Source organism: Equus caballus, chromosome 1, assembly GCF_041296265.1.
Source record: "Equus caballus isolate H_3958 breed thoroughbred chromosome 1, TB-T2T, whole genome shotgun sequence".
Classification (NCBI taxonomy): domain Eukaryota; kingdom Metazoa; phylum Chordata; class Mammalia; order Perissodactyla; family Equidae; genus Equus; species Equus caballus.
The window spans coordinates 115,541,264-115,555,978 of NC_091684.1; the positions used below are offsets into that span (position 1 = coordinate 115,541,264).

At 43.4% G+C, this 14,715-nt stretch overlaps 1 long non-coding RNA gene across 2 annotated transcripts; it reads left to right on the forward strand.

Annotated features, from left to right (window-relative positions):
- Positions 1-7,338: 7,338 nt before the first annotated feature.
- LOC138924214 (uncharacterized) lies at positions 7,339-13,816 on the forward strand. 2 transcript variants are annotated; one of them, XR_011438991.1, is made up of 5 exons: positions 7,339-7,745; positions 9,015-9,259; positions 10,343-10,471; positions 10,576-10,672; positions 11,607-13,816. It is a non-coding gene; the product is annotated as an uncharacterized lncRNA (long non-coding RNA). The 2 variants fall into 2 exon arrangements; XR_011438989.1 differs by having other exon boundaries at positions 10,346-10,471; positions 11,607-13,632.
- The last annotated feature ends 899 nt before the right edge of the window (positions 13,817-14,715 follow it).

Genomic DNA, 14,715 nt, shown 5'->3' on the forward strand with positions numbered 1-14,715 from the left:
TACAACACCCTGCCAAACACACAAAATCAGAACTGAATTTGGAGTCTCCATAATTACTTTCCCTAATATATACAGTAGTTATAAACCTAGATTTATCTCCTGCTACAGATTCGTCAACTTTTGTACATGACATAAACATCTTCCTGTTCAACTCATGTTTGTTCTGACCACAAAGCCATCAAGAACCTCATCCAACAGCACTGGCTTTCAAACTTGAGTACCAGACGCTTATTCTTGTTTTTTATTTCTAATCAAACTTATTCTTTTCCCCAAAATAAAAATCTCATTATAAGGAGTGGGAGAGGGATGAATAAGGGGAGTGCAGAGGATTTTCAGGGCAGTGAAAATGCTTTGTGTGATACCGTAATGGTGGAAACACATCATTCTACATTTGTCCAAACCCACAGAATGTACAACCCCAAGAGTGAACCCTAATGTAAAAGATAGGCTTTGGGTGATTATCATGTGTCTATGTAGATTCATCAATTGGAACAAATATACCACTCCAGTGGGGGACCTTGACAATGGGGGAGGGGGTGCTATGCATGCGTTGGAGCAGAAGGTGTATGGGAAATCTTTGTAACTTCCTCTCAATTTTGCTGTGAACTTTAAACTGCTCTAAAAAAGTTGTTTTAATTTTTTAAAAATCTCGTTATGAAGAATGGATAAAAATAGAGCTTTTCTGATGTGAATGGGGCTGAATCCCCACCACCACCACCACTAGGGTGCCATCTGAGGGCACGCTGGCACACAGTTTGAAAATATCTATCCTAAAAGAAACTAGGGAAGCGCATAAAAATAAAGGAATCCGATAAAAATAAAACTTTCATATGATTAGTTTTTCTCTTCTGTTTTAGTTTTCCAAGTGGCTTCCCATTCATTGAGTACAAAGTTTTCTTATTTGTTTTTGGTTTTTGGTGAGGAAGATTTGCCCTGAGCTAGCATCTGTTGCCAATCTTCCTCTGTTTTGTATGTGGGAAGCCTCTCAGCATGGCTTCATGAGTGATGTGTTGGTCTGCATCTGGGATTCGAACCCGTGAATGCCAGGCTGCCAAAGCAAAGTGTGTGAACTCAACCACTATGCCACTGGGCCAGCCCCAAAAGTTTATTTTTATTAATCTTTTGAGATTATGGATGCTCCAGGACACAGATCTGGCTAAGCTGGAAAGTTAGAATCAGAACTTGATCCCTTGACTCAGTCATTTCTCTTTCCACTGCACCACAGTGTCTCACCTTAAATGTTCATATTATATCCATGTGTCTCATAATCACACACAGAGACTCAAGAAGTATTTTCAATGGTGATGGTGAGGAGGAGGATGATGGTGAGAGCAAGGAAAATTAAGTTGAATGTGGATTGAAAAGAACAATGACACCCTAATAACAATACTTGTTTGGAATAAGTCTCAATGTTGTAGACTTCTCATTCAACTTAACTCTTCACTATGTAAATTAATAAAGACAGGCTTTCATCAAGCCCAACTAGCTAAGAGTGGTGAGACAACAACAGCCTATCTTCACCTTTGATCAGAATTGCTTACAGCATGCAGATATTTAAAAGTGTAAAATAAGCAAATAAACCAAGTTCCCTCCAAACTTAGAGGTCAGTGGATGTAGGTAACACACAATCTTGGAGAAATAATCACATAGTGGTGGCTACTGTCCCTGGACGTTGCCAGAAAGGATGCTAACAGCCTCTACAAGGAAACCACAAAAGTGCCCATGAGAAGGAGGGATGATTCCCTCCCCAGAGCCTGGAGAGAGCAGAGGGGTTAAGGAGAACCCCCTAACAGGAGAGGAGTGGTAGAGGTCGGGGGCTGTGTTGGGTGAACTGCTACTTCCAGTGGAAATTCCATCATCTCTCTGGCTCTGCCTGAGTTGTGGACATGCACACTTCAGGTTCTTTAAGGAAAAGTTTGTTAAATCACTTGCTTGATAAAGATTTGTGGAGGAAACAAGCAAACTGAAATTCCCTATTAGGCATTATTATGAAATCAAGAGCTTTTGAACTAGAAAGATCTAGATTCAAATCCCAGCTACCCACATACTAACAGAACTTAGCCAAGTAATTTAATCTTACCAAGACTCCATGTTCTCACCTATGAGGCAGGACCACTAATATACATTTCATTGCATGATTTGAGGATTAAATGAGGTTATACAGAAAATGCCCATGAAGCACAGGGACAGAGCAAGTACTCAACAAATGCTGGTCTTTTTCTTTCACCCAGAAGATCTTGGGTACAAAGATACATGGCTCTCAGGCCCGCAATTCAAAATAGCTCATTAAAAACTAACCTCATGGCTTGCACTCATTTAGTTTCCAACCTGGGAATTACAGCTAAATTTCCATAAAACTGTAAAAGTAACCCCTCTTTTTCTGCATTAGGAAAGTGGTTACCCTGCTAACTCTTCAAGGCAAAGGGAAAAAAAACGAGGATGAACTCTTCAACTTTCAAGTATTATGGGCATAAGGGTGTAGTGATTGTATTTACTCTGGAGGATGTGTGTTGAAGACAGTGACTGGCAGACAACAGAAATGTATTCCATCACTGTGGGGCAATTCTAGAATCTTCCATTTCGGCAGGCTTCGTCTCTGTGCAGAGGATAAAGATAGCTCATCATAGTTTAAGTTAGATTGTCCTAGAGCCTGAAGCTAGAGGGAAGCCAGCACTTATGAAGGAAGAGACCCCCAACAACTTTGCAACAGCAGCCCCAGAAATCAATCCACCACATTTCACTTGCAGAGTCAGGGTATCAGTGGGGATTTGATCCAGGAAGCAGAACCACGACGAGGCATTTAGAATGAGAGACATGTTGCCAAAATTAGGCCTGAAGGGTTGAGGAGAGTCTATGCAAGGCTATTGCCTCTCCGTCTGGCGTTAAGTCAGCCATGTGGTGATCTTATAGGAAAGCTCTATGTGGTATTGAGGAGAGTGAAGGAGAGCTGGACCCCACATACATAAGCTGGAACCCACAGATGAAACCTGGATCCCCTACATCTCTCTCTCACCACCTCTAACCTGAAACTCATGGTGACGTGAAGAAAAAGCTGGCATCCTCTACCACAGAGCTGCACGTAGGAGAGAAACTTTGGGAGCCAAAGGAGCTATTGGTCCAGGTGCTATCCCACACCATCAAGATGAGGCAGCACATCAGAACAGTGTGTGTTGGCTGCCACAGTGCTTGGAGCTGTCCCTACCCCAAGCCTCAGAGCAGAAAATTGGCAGCTCTTCACTTCTGTCTTCCAAATTTCACACAAACATCTTCTGTGACCAATCCTAGCAAGGAACCAGACAGGGAAAGGAATTCTGGGAAGCAAAGATCCACCTTAGCTAAATCCACACAGTGCATAACCACTACAGAGTGCAAATAACAATTCAATGATGAAAATGCCCTTTGCTAGAATGCTGGCCAACTGACAGCTGGCCAGCTCCTTTATTTTCTCCATCCAAGCTCCTCGTGGTTTCCAATAGCTTATCCAAATTTCCAGCATCCCTCACTCCAGCCTCCTGTTTATCTATGTTTGGTTAACTGCCAGTATATAAAGTCTTAATGAGTCCCTTATTTCTATGTTCATAAGCTACAGTTTGAACACATGACCTCTGGTGATCATGGCATCTCTGCCCCTCTCCTCCACCTCACAATTTACCAAGGAAAGGATGTCCTAATGGAGAGGGTAATTTAATCTGAATCACTCTTTAGTCCCTGAGCATCCCTTGACTGCATGACTGTCAAAATAAAGTGTTTTTTTCAACTGCATGGTCTATCGCATTTTCATTAATCTACCAAGTTTTAATATCCATTAGTGAGGAGCATTAATCTAAAAGGATGGATTTGGGGCAGAGATCTCAATCCTCTTGTCTTTTCTAGTTTTCTATCATCAGAGGAAGTTTATTTTTTTCCTTATGAAGCTCCAAAGAGAATAAAATGAAATTAAGGGTATTTGTCTACCTGTCCGCATGGACAGATTGTTATTTGTGCCACGCCAGCTGCATTTGAAGCTTCTTCTTGGATTCTTCTTGCAAAGTGCAGAGCATGAGTTTAACCTCGTCACATACTAGGTCGTGACTCCCATCCTTCCCCATTGGCCACCAGCACGCTCCTTGTCTATGGTACCTTCTTCTCCGTGTCTTCTTTTTGGTTCCTATACTTACATTCAGCGCCACAGTGCTGGCCCCTGGACAGGGCCTTGGAATCCAGTTTGCAGAAGCAATGTGTCTGAGTCTGAAGTCATCCTACAGTCACTGAAATTCAATGTAATGATCAAAAAAGAAAAAGTGATTCCAAGAGGGCAAAAGAGACAAAAGTGTTTCCCAATGCATCCACTCGTTGTGGCAGCAAGATTATTTTGCATTTCACCTGTATCTTTCCCAGGACAATCTGAAGCCTTATCATCTCTGAAAATGCTGTGTTTTGAGCCATTCCTTTATGATTAAGGTTTACTTCAGCGATGGCAAACACATTCAGAAAGTGTGGCCTCTGCTACATCTTGGAGATGTAAGTCCTTTATCCAATATGCATAAATTTACCCAGCCAAAGAAATTTAATGCCACTAATTCAGGCTTGGAGTCTTCATCTAAGTATTCAAGAGATTTTTTTCACTATGTTAAGAGTTCTCCATATTCACATTCCTTTCAAAGAAGATTTAATTTGGTCTTATAGGCCGGACCAGTGGCATAGTGATTAAGTTCATGCACTCCACTTCAGTGGCCTGGAGTTCTCACGTTCGGATACTGGGCATGGACCTCGCACTGCTTATCAGGCCACGATGTGGCAGCATCCTACATAAAACAGAGGAAGATTGGCACAGATGTTAGCTCAGGGCCAATCTTCCTCACAAAAAAAAAAAAGAAGCACAAGCACAAGGTATTTCAAACTTTCCATCTAATGTCTTACGAAAGATGAAGAGCACTGGAAATGGTGAAGAGGGGCAAAAACAAAAGCCTATATTTTTTTCCCTCTTAAAAAGCAACTGACTATTTAAAGTATATATATATATATATATATATATATATATATATATATGTATATACTTTAAAGTATATACATATATATACATGATTTTTTTAAGAAACCAAGAGCCACCTACATGTCATCTATAAGAGAAGAACTTTAAATGTAAAGATACCGATAGGTTAAAAGTAAAAAGAGGGGAAAAGACACACCATGCAAGCTCAGTGTAAGGAAGCAGGTGTGGCTGTACTAGGATCAGACAAAATAAACTTCAAGATAAGGAGGTAGAGAGGGACATTCCATAGTGATAAATGAGTCCATTCCTCAGGAAGATATAACAATTCTAAATAAGTATGCGCCTAATAACAGAGTCTCAAAACACATGAAGCAAAAACTGCCAAAACTAAAAGGAGGCAGAAACAGGTCCACAATCTTAGTTGGAGATTGTAGCAGGAAGAGTGTAGATCGTCTGGATCTAATGGCACAGCATTGCCCCATTCAGGAAAGACGTGCCAGACACTTAACAGATGAGGCTTGGTTTCTGAGCTGTGAGAACAGACATTGGCTGTAGTGCCTGGGAAAGTCTTGGAACCCACTGACTTGCCAGGCATTATTGCTGTGCTTGCCTGGACCAAAGATGTGGAAGCAGATAGGCTAGTGGGGAGCGGCTTAGGACAATGTTTATTTTCCAAGAGACATGAAAGTATTATAACAATCCATGTGGCTCCACAGGTATAGCAGCAGCAGATTAGCTCTGACTCCCTTAAGAAGAATCCACATCAGCTTTTTCAAGAAGGTATGTTATTACCTGAAATTTCCTTGAAAACAAGATCTGGGATCGACTCATCTCCGTAGCTCTCACCAAGCTTGGTACAGAGCCTTCCTTGTAATAGAAACATCATAAAAATTAGTTCAATGAAAGGAATCGTAAATAATCGCCTTCTTTTTTCTGGGTGCATGAGGCATCCTTTGGCAACACCTCCATCTACATTCAAAAAGATGACACTGTTGCACTTGAATTCTTTCATCACAATGGTTAAAGCCAAAACTAAGCAAAACATATTGGGAAGCCAGCACCTTCTGTTGAACAAGTTGTATATAAAATGCTGCTGAAAAGCAGCATATGTTTTTGATAACTGTAAAACACATTATATTTAAGAACCAGGAAGGAATGTAAATGCTGAATATTAATGCACTTGAAGTCATCTTTAAATTAAAAGTTGATCTTTGATGTGACTTAATTTTTTCCAAAACACGGCAACCCCTTTCAGGGTCTCTTCTGCGTAGGCTGCAGGGTGAGACGTCAGCTTTGCTCCTAGTGCTTCTGTAACCCTGTCTCAGGTCCAGAGGAAGGATTAAGATGCCAACACTGTTCTGAAAGTCAGGTGGATCAAAAAAGAAGTAAGGCCAAGATGTAAGGTGATGCAGTACAGTGTGTTACTGACCAGACACTGGCTCACTGTGAGCCACGAAGACACAACCCACTGCTCAGGAAACGTGTTCACTTAGCATGTGGGACTTGACTTCCCTGCCAAGGGAGCAAGGAGGAGCCACGCCTCGGGGTGGTCCACGAAAGCAAGAGGGGAGGCTATATGTATCAGCTTGGCTTTCTCCCATCTCCCATCGCCATGGGACAAAGCTCGCCTCCTGTGGAGCTGACTGCCCAGCTCTTCTGAGCTGCATTGTTCAGCCCTCCAGAGGCCGCTCTGGGATCCAGACCCCATGGCCTTCAGGTGGCGTTCATCCAAAGCTGAGGATGGAGGGGTGATGAATATGGGTGGGAGACTCAGAGACAGAGAAAGAAGGAAGCAGTTAAGGTCATCATCTGGGAACACGTCCACACTTTAGCCCCATTACACCCTCGTGCCTGCTGATCCCGTGGACCGGTGGAGACACAGCCCCAGCAATGGTGCAGTCATGCAGCTCTGCAACCCTGCCAAGGACCTGCAGCCTTGTGCTGAAATTTGCACATCAGAAAGGTGAGGGTCATAGGCCAGAACAGAGTGAATGGAGGAAGAAGAAAGAGTAGCTACTTAAGAGAAAAAAGCTAGGGTCCTGGAAAGAGCTCAGATCTTATAATCAGATGCACGGAGGCTCAAATCCCATCTCCACACTTACTAGTGTGCAGCTTGGTGCAAGTCACTTAACTCTCCCAATTAAGTGTTCTCATCTTAAATGAGAATAAAAACAACTGATCTAAAGAGATATTCCAACGTAGCTCTTGGCACAGCACACGGCTTAGTCACTCATCAAACATTAGTTCCTGCATGCACCAAAGAACACATAACAAAGTCCAGTGGGCCTCACATTGCTTAATAAATAATATTTGTTAGCAGGTCATTGCCTGATAAGCTAAGAGTGTGAAGCGAAGTCACCACAGTCAAAGGAGCCTGGCATTGCCTATAAACGCCATGGAAACACATGCAGGAGCATACACAGATATGCTCATAAATGCCTTAGGTACACCTCACTAGTACCTGTGGTTTTCTCCTACAACACACATCAGCCACTAAAGGGCTCCAAAACTCAGCTTGAGGACACGTTGCCTTCTTCTTTCTGTTTTGCAAGGACAAATCTGACAGAAACGTAGAATCTGTGTAGATATTTAAACAGCCCAGGCGACAAGGAAAGCCTTCAGCCCGACCATGAAGGATAGACTTTACGACAACATCCACTATACAGATGAGCCCTCAAATTAGTGCAGGAGCCACGAGTCCCGGGGCTCGAGGAGAGAGGCGGCCACCGCTCTGCCTCTGCCACCGGCCGCATCGCCAGGGGCATCCATCACAGTAAGTACCAGAGGAACAACACCTCTGATACCCCTTCATCGGGCTGCCGGCAAATGAGACGCCAGATTAGGCCTGACACGGGCATCCCGCGAGCCGAGGTTTGCTGGGTGTAATTAATTGGAACTTCGCCAGCTTGACAAATTGGGATGATGAATCTATCTTGTATGAATAAGGAAAAAATGCATAATCAGTCAAAGATTTAGTTAAGACAGCTTTACTCTGACTCCCTGCCATAGCTAAATCCATTAAAGCAAGGAAACATCACTTTCAAAAACGGCAATGTCCTTCATCTGTTCAATTTATAACTTTTTGTTCTTGGATTTATGGGAGAAGTCAACTCAGATTTGCTTGACTTTAAGGGGAGAAGAGGTTTCTCTTGTGAGTTTAAAAAATAATTTGTCTCCCAGTTCTTTTAGTTCAGTAGGAAATATGTGTAAATAGACTTTGGAGAGATTTTATCATTAATTCTTTAAGGTATTTTAATAGTAGTTGAAGGAAACAGACCATTCTGCCTCTATGGAGATTATTTTATGCTAAATATAAAAAGAATAGAAACTTTCTCATCAGGCAACACCCTACTACCCGTTTTCCAGATCACTGCTTATAGATCGCGGTAGATTAAGCAATAGGTGAGTGGAGACTGCTTTCTTTTCTTTTCTTTCTTCCCTTTTCTTTTTTTTTTTTCCTGATGAAGATTGTCCCTGAGCTAATATCTGTGCCAATCTTCCTCTATTTTCTAGCATGTGGGCCATCAGTTCAGCGTCGCTGCTAACAGAGGTCCACGCCCAGGAACTGATCCCAAGCCGCTGAAGCAGAGTGCATTGAACTTAACCCCTAGGCCCCCAGGGCTGACCTCTGCTTTCTTTTCTAATTGGCAGGGGAAATCATTTTTTAATTCATGCTGCATTCAAGTTGGGTCTATTTGTGAAGAGAAAAGGATCAAGTAGGTGATTATCCAGCTAATTTGACAAACGATTAAAAAAAATCCAACAAGATAAAGCAGCCCTCCCATTAAAAAAAAGAAAACATCTTTTGAATTATTGACCAGATCAGCTAGATGGTTGCGCTCATCTAGGCAGAAGACATGGCTTCCAAGAAGAGAGAGCAGGTTCCCACATTTTCACTGCATGTCCGCCGGCATTAATTAGTTCATCGTCCTTCAATCTGTGGGACCTACTTAATTTAATCCGTGTGTCAGTAGTACTGCATACCCTTTCTGCTAAATAATGAAGCAATTCTGTTTGTTTGTTCTTATCCTTTGGAAAACAGAAGCTGTCTGCTGCTTTCACAACCAAAGTCTTCGGAGCATTTAAGACAGTGGTCTGTATTTCACCCTGTATGTGGTTCCTCTTCATCCAAAGTAGAACAAAATGCTAAGACAATACTTAGATTAAAATGGTGTAAATGCCAAGACCTCATGTGCGACCCCACAGACAGTTGAACGTAAACACCGCGTTCATGAGGCACCCGCCTATCCCAGTCACCTACACGCATCCACCTGGGAGCTTCTGGAGGTAAGTGGCCTGGATCCCACTCACAGAAAGTGTACTGAAGTTGTTCGGTAAGGCATGAAGGTGAGGGATGGAAGGAAGGAATGACCCAGGCTGCACTGTGAATGAGCTTGGGGTGTAGGGCAGTTACCGGAGAGCTTCTAAGGCTGTCACTTTTTCCGCCCCTCTGCTCCAGTAGAAATGCCCTGTAAAAAAGAGATCTGTGAAACTCGCTAAACACCACTTTGGAAATGGACTCTGCCATCCTGTAATTTCATTCACACCTTCTCGTCAAGTGGCAAAATGCCTTTTCTCACCACCCATAAAAACTTTTAATGTTCAATGAAACTTGAAAAGTAGAAAGTGGGAAAAAAGTCAAAAGGTGCTCAATTTTCCCTTTGTGGGTCTTCTTTACAGTCTTTTTCAAAGGGTGTAGAGACAGCCACAGGCATACACACTGTTTTACGGGGGCACAGGAGAGGAGAGGCCCCATCGGGAGACCACTCAAGTTACAATTAACAAAGGGTAGGAGGTTTTGCTGGAGGCATCAGGATTTATACTTATGAAGATAATTGCTAAGCAAATCGGGGCCATTGTTAGCCAAAACTTCCCCTCCTTTTCAAAGTCTCTATTTTTTTTTTTTAAATGAAATCGTGTTGCTGAAGGGTTGCAATCTTTCGATTCTTCAGCAATCTTTTCTCTTCGCTTTTTGCCTAAACCAATCCCATCTTCTCAGCCTTCACAGGACAGAAAAACTTGCTCTGGACTAGTGTTTTTCATTTTTAATTAATGCATTATCACGCTTATCTCATCTAATCCTCCCCATCTCCATGGACCGAGAATTGATTTTTTAAATGAGGTTCAAGGAAGTTGAGATATACCTAAACTGTAGCTGTAGGTACGTAGCCGGGATCCAAAACCAAAGTTTTCAGATTCCAAATATCATGGCTTTACTATTATACTGTAATGCACTGTCTCCCCATAACAATAAACTTACTGTTGTCACAGTTTTTCAGTTTAGTAATAAAGTAATAAAAATATTTATCTGTGTGCCAGACACTGTGCTTGGCATTTATCTTAGTTAATTTTTACAACGTCTCTATCAAGCAGGCATTATCACCTCCCCGGTACAGATGGGGACTTGAATGCTGAGAAAAGGAGAGCAACATGGCGGAGTTCAGACCATGCCTACTGAGGTCCAAGTCTGGAGTCTTGACCATCAGGTTCAGGTCACAGGTGACAGCTCATTTCCACATCATGTTCCTTGTGATCTTTTCACTTCCCATCTTTTTGTCAAAATCCACAGGTAAGCATCACTGTCTCATCCTTTTCCCACCCAGGGGCCAAACTGACCTGATGGCCAAGTGCCCTTTTCCTCAGTCAGGCCCAATCCCACCATCCAAGAGACACTGCCACTTCCATTCAGACTTCCACGCAGTGAGTATTTACTGTGTGCTGGGCACTCAGTAGGTCCTGGGGATATTGCACAGACCCAATCCCCACCCTCAGTGGACTTGCAACCTGGTGGGACAAATGAACAGTAAACACTCCAATTAAATATCGAGTCAAAGGTGTGATGAGTTCTATGAAGAAAAAGGACAGGGTAAAACAATAAAAAATAACCAGTGGGAGTGGGGCAACCTGAACAGATCCTGGCAGAACAGGTTCCAGGTCTAGTCTTCATAGGAGAAGTCCCTGTTGTCCATCCCCTGGGTCAGGCTGAGTGGGAAGGAGGCCACCTCACCATCCTGGCAGAGACTCTGAGCTGCCTAGTGGGAACAAACATGAGAAAGCTTCTCCAGGCCCATCACACTCAGCCAGCTTCTTTGTTGCCAGTTCCCCCAGGACCACTATCTCCCTTAACTCATTTGTTGGAGATCCTTCCTAGGCTTCTGAATTTGACAGTGAGCCTTGTCCAGCTGACTTTCCAACAGCCCTTACAGTGACATGGCACCTGTCCAGGTGGAGCTGACCACCTGGCAATCAGAGCCACAGCAACTCACGCCCTCAACAGTAGCCTCCCACAGCTCTCAGGCCCAGGCTGGTATCAGTCTCCCTTTAGCAGCCTTTCCCTCTCCTCCTGGGTCCTCCATTCTCCCTGCATCCTCCATAGTCGAACTTAAGGGAGGCCTGCTACTCTCCTGACAGGTAACAGCAGGTGCCCTACTCCCCTCAACAGATAGAACCTCATCAACTTGAGGGTAGAGAGTTTGGTTTTCAGATTTAGATCATGAAAGAGCCATGAAGTTGAGAGTGTGCTCCTGGGTCAAGAAGATCTTAGGCAACACTGTAAATGCAGGGAATGTTGTCTTTGGAACTGATTGTCTCTCCTTTCCTCTCCTACCCATCTTGCACATTTTGTCCCTGAAAGGCAAATGTGACTGTGCGCAAGTCTTGATATTTTGCCCAGGCAGCAGGAAGCCATTGGGACGCTACGGACATCCTAACTAGCCCAGCAGAGTGGTACATACACTGGGGACAAAGGCAAGATTTCCAAGAGGACCTGGAATTACCAGACATGCCAGGTCAGCAAGGTCATGACTAATGGGTAACTTTGATCCCTGGATTTCTAATGGCACTCAAGTGTGGTGATGGGTCTCCAGGCAGACTGGACATTGGGCAGCTGGTAAAGAAGAAATGGTCTCTGGGAGATTTTCCCACAGCCTGAAGAGGCCCAAGCCAGGGAGGATGCAGGACAAAACCAATGTTAGTCCCTGAGGGGAAGCAGAAGGAGAATAGAGGTGAAAGAGGGGTATCCAGGATGTGACTCGAAAGACATCAAGAGCTGGTGCTTGATGATCATGTGGGATCTGTGTAGCTATGAGTTAGACCATCCTGGGACTAGGACCCAGAAAATGATTAATCCTAACATTTTGTCTGCTCAGGATTGGCTGTGGAACCAAAATGGCAGGGTAGACATGTGGGAGCTTAGCTGTGAGAAGCCTGGGAAGAAGGGTCCACTACCACCTCCCCAATTGCAATTCTCTTGAAGAGAGATGTATTAAGCCAAAGAACGGGATTTCTTAAGAGAAGGGTATGGACAGGAAATAGGTTGCTGAGTCCCAACAAATCATGAAGAGAAATGTAACAGAACAGAAAGTTTCTAGAGTGGGACATCAGAAAGATGTGGGTGTGAATTCCAGTTCAACCGCTTAACAGTTACGTGTGCCAGGAAATCTCAGAGCTTCCCCTGCCTTATCTGTTAAACAAGGAAAATAGTAATAAGGCCTACCTATAGTAGGCACACCCATCATGCCTCCCTACTCAAGCTTCTTTCTGAGCCTCAGTCCTGGCAGCATCTGGGCCATGTCAACCTACCTAAATCTGTCATCTACTTATATCCGTCATCTCTGGCATTGGACCCAGGCTGGATCCCAGACTGAATCTAGACCAATGGGCACCTGGGAATTCAGATTTGGGACTTTGTAGGCAAAGCTGGTTATCTGTGAGTAGATGAACTTCTAGGTTAGGTAGACTCGGTCACTAAGAGCACCACTGGTGTGCAAGCAGTTGAATGAGAAGACGTGCAGCAGGAAGCAAAGATAGCGAAATTTCTTTCTCTAGCCCTAGTCCCCACAAGGCTGCAATTAGATTCTAAGGGATTTATCTATATGTAACAATAAATTTTCCTTTTATTTGAGCCTCTTTGAGAGAGTTTCTGGTGCATGCAAGCATTTTGCCCTGATTGAGATCCTCAACAAATAGTAGCAATTACAATGATGACTCCAAGACGAGTACAGTGACGAAGATGATGACTTCCATGACATCAAATGCTCTTGTGTAAGATCAGCCCTGCCCTGGGTAAAGCTCCTTATAAATCGTTGACCTACCCATGAGATCACAACAGAGATAAGATAAATCCTCAGACCTTGCTACTCAAGGTGCAGTCTTCGGGCCAGCAATGTTAGCGCCTCTTGGAAGTTTGTTAGAAGTGAAGAAACTCAGACTGCACTCCACATTTAGTGAGTCAAAATCTACATTTTTATAAGCTCCCCAGGTGATTCGTATGCACATTAAGTTAAAGAAGCACTACTCTGTTAATAATACCTGCCAAGGGACAAAAGGTCCCCATCAGCCAATCACCTGGTCACCAGAACTGGCTCAGGGGATGTGGTCAGCTGAGCACATCTCCCGTTCCTCCTTTATGACTCTGTATAAGCCCTCCCAAATCTAAATGCCAGATTTAAGAGGATGACCTCCCTGCCAAAAAGTGGCCCATTCTTCTGTCAAGAAGAAAAGCAAGACTCAGCATCTCAAGTGACATGCATCGGCCGTTTGATCCTGGACGAGTTGCATGGCCCCATTAATTTACAGGATTTAACACCCATTTCTCATGTTATAAACCCTCAAAGGGTTCTGTCCAGCACCCAGCACACCAAATAAACATGTCTATTAAATATATGCTGCAGGCTTTTTCAGCCCCCACCATCTGAAAAGCTGGTGGAGGCAACTTGCAAAGCACAATGAGAACTTAATTGAAATCAGGCAGCTTTCATCTGCCAGCGACCTGATTTTCAGTAAAACAGGAATAACTACCTATCCCAGGGTTTTAATGACACAATAAAAAGTTTAAACTATGGATTTCATTGAGTCAGAATAAGAACGCATATGCTTGTTTACTTATTCATTCATTCGCTTTTTCCAAATACCCTGTTCTGACAGAGGGCGGAAAGAGAAGCAGGTCTCCTTCTCTGTGTCTGGATGAGGAGACGGGGCTTGCCATAGGGGCGACATCCGATCCAAGGCTGACTTTCAGGAACTAATGACTAGATTTCTTTTCAAGTTTTTTCATTGATTTGACGGTGGGTGAGAAAGTAAGATGTGTGAATTAAATCGAAAAGGGCATATGTCACAGTTGGTGACTCAGCGTGACTCAAATTCTGGTTATGACTCAGGACCATGTGAGCTTGCTCAAGCCACACATGGATCAGAACCTGAATGACACCTTCTGTAAGAGAGGACAGCACTTGTGGGCTTATTCTAAGGATTGAGGAAAATGTCATTTCAAATCATTATTGTTCCGTAGAAGAAGACATCTTATGACTGTTAACACCCACCAGGAGTCTCCTGAAGATGGAGCACCCTAAGCTCGACACCGTCAAAGAGTGATGGTAGTCAGCACCCAGAGCTGTTGTGTGAATTAAGTGAGCTGATGATTGTGACTATCTTAGCACAGTGTCTGAATATTACCTGTACACTGTATAGTGTTAGATACTGTTACTATCTTTCAGGTCACAGACATGTTCACGTCCCAGTGACACACTAGCTCTGTGACCATGAACAAGTTTATTGATTGATAAGCTCTCTTATTTCAGGAAAGTTTCAAAGCACCTTGTCAGATTATCTCAGTTTCCTCAACCATACAATGGGACTGTTTGGAATATCATATGAGAAGACAGAGAGAAAAAGAGTTGCTGATATTTTTCCTTTTATTTCCCAAATCTATTCTTTGCTCGGCTCTGTGCCAGGGGAGGCTGACC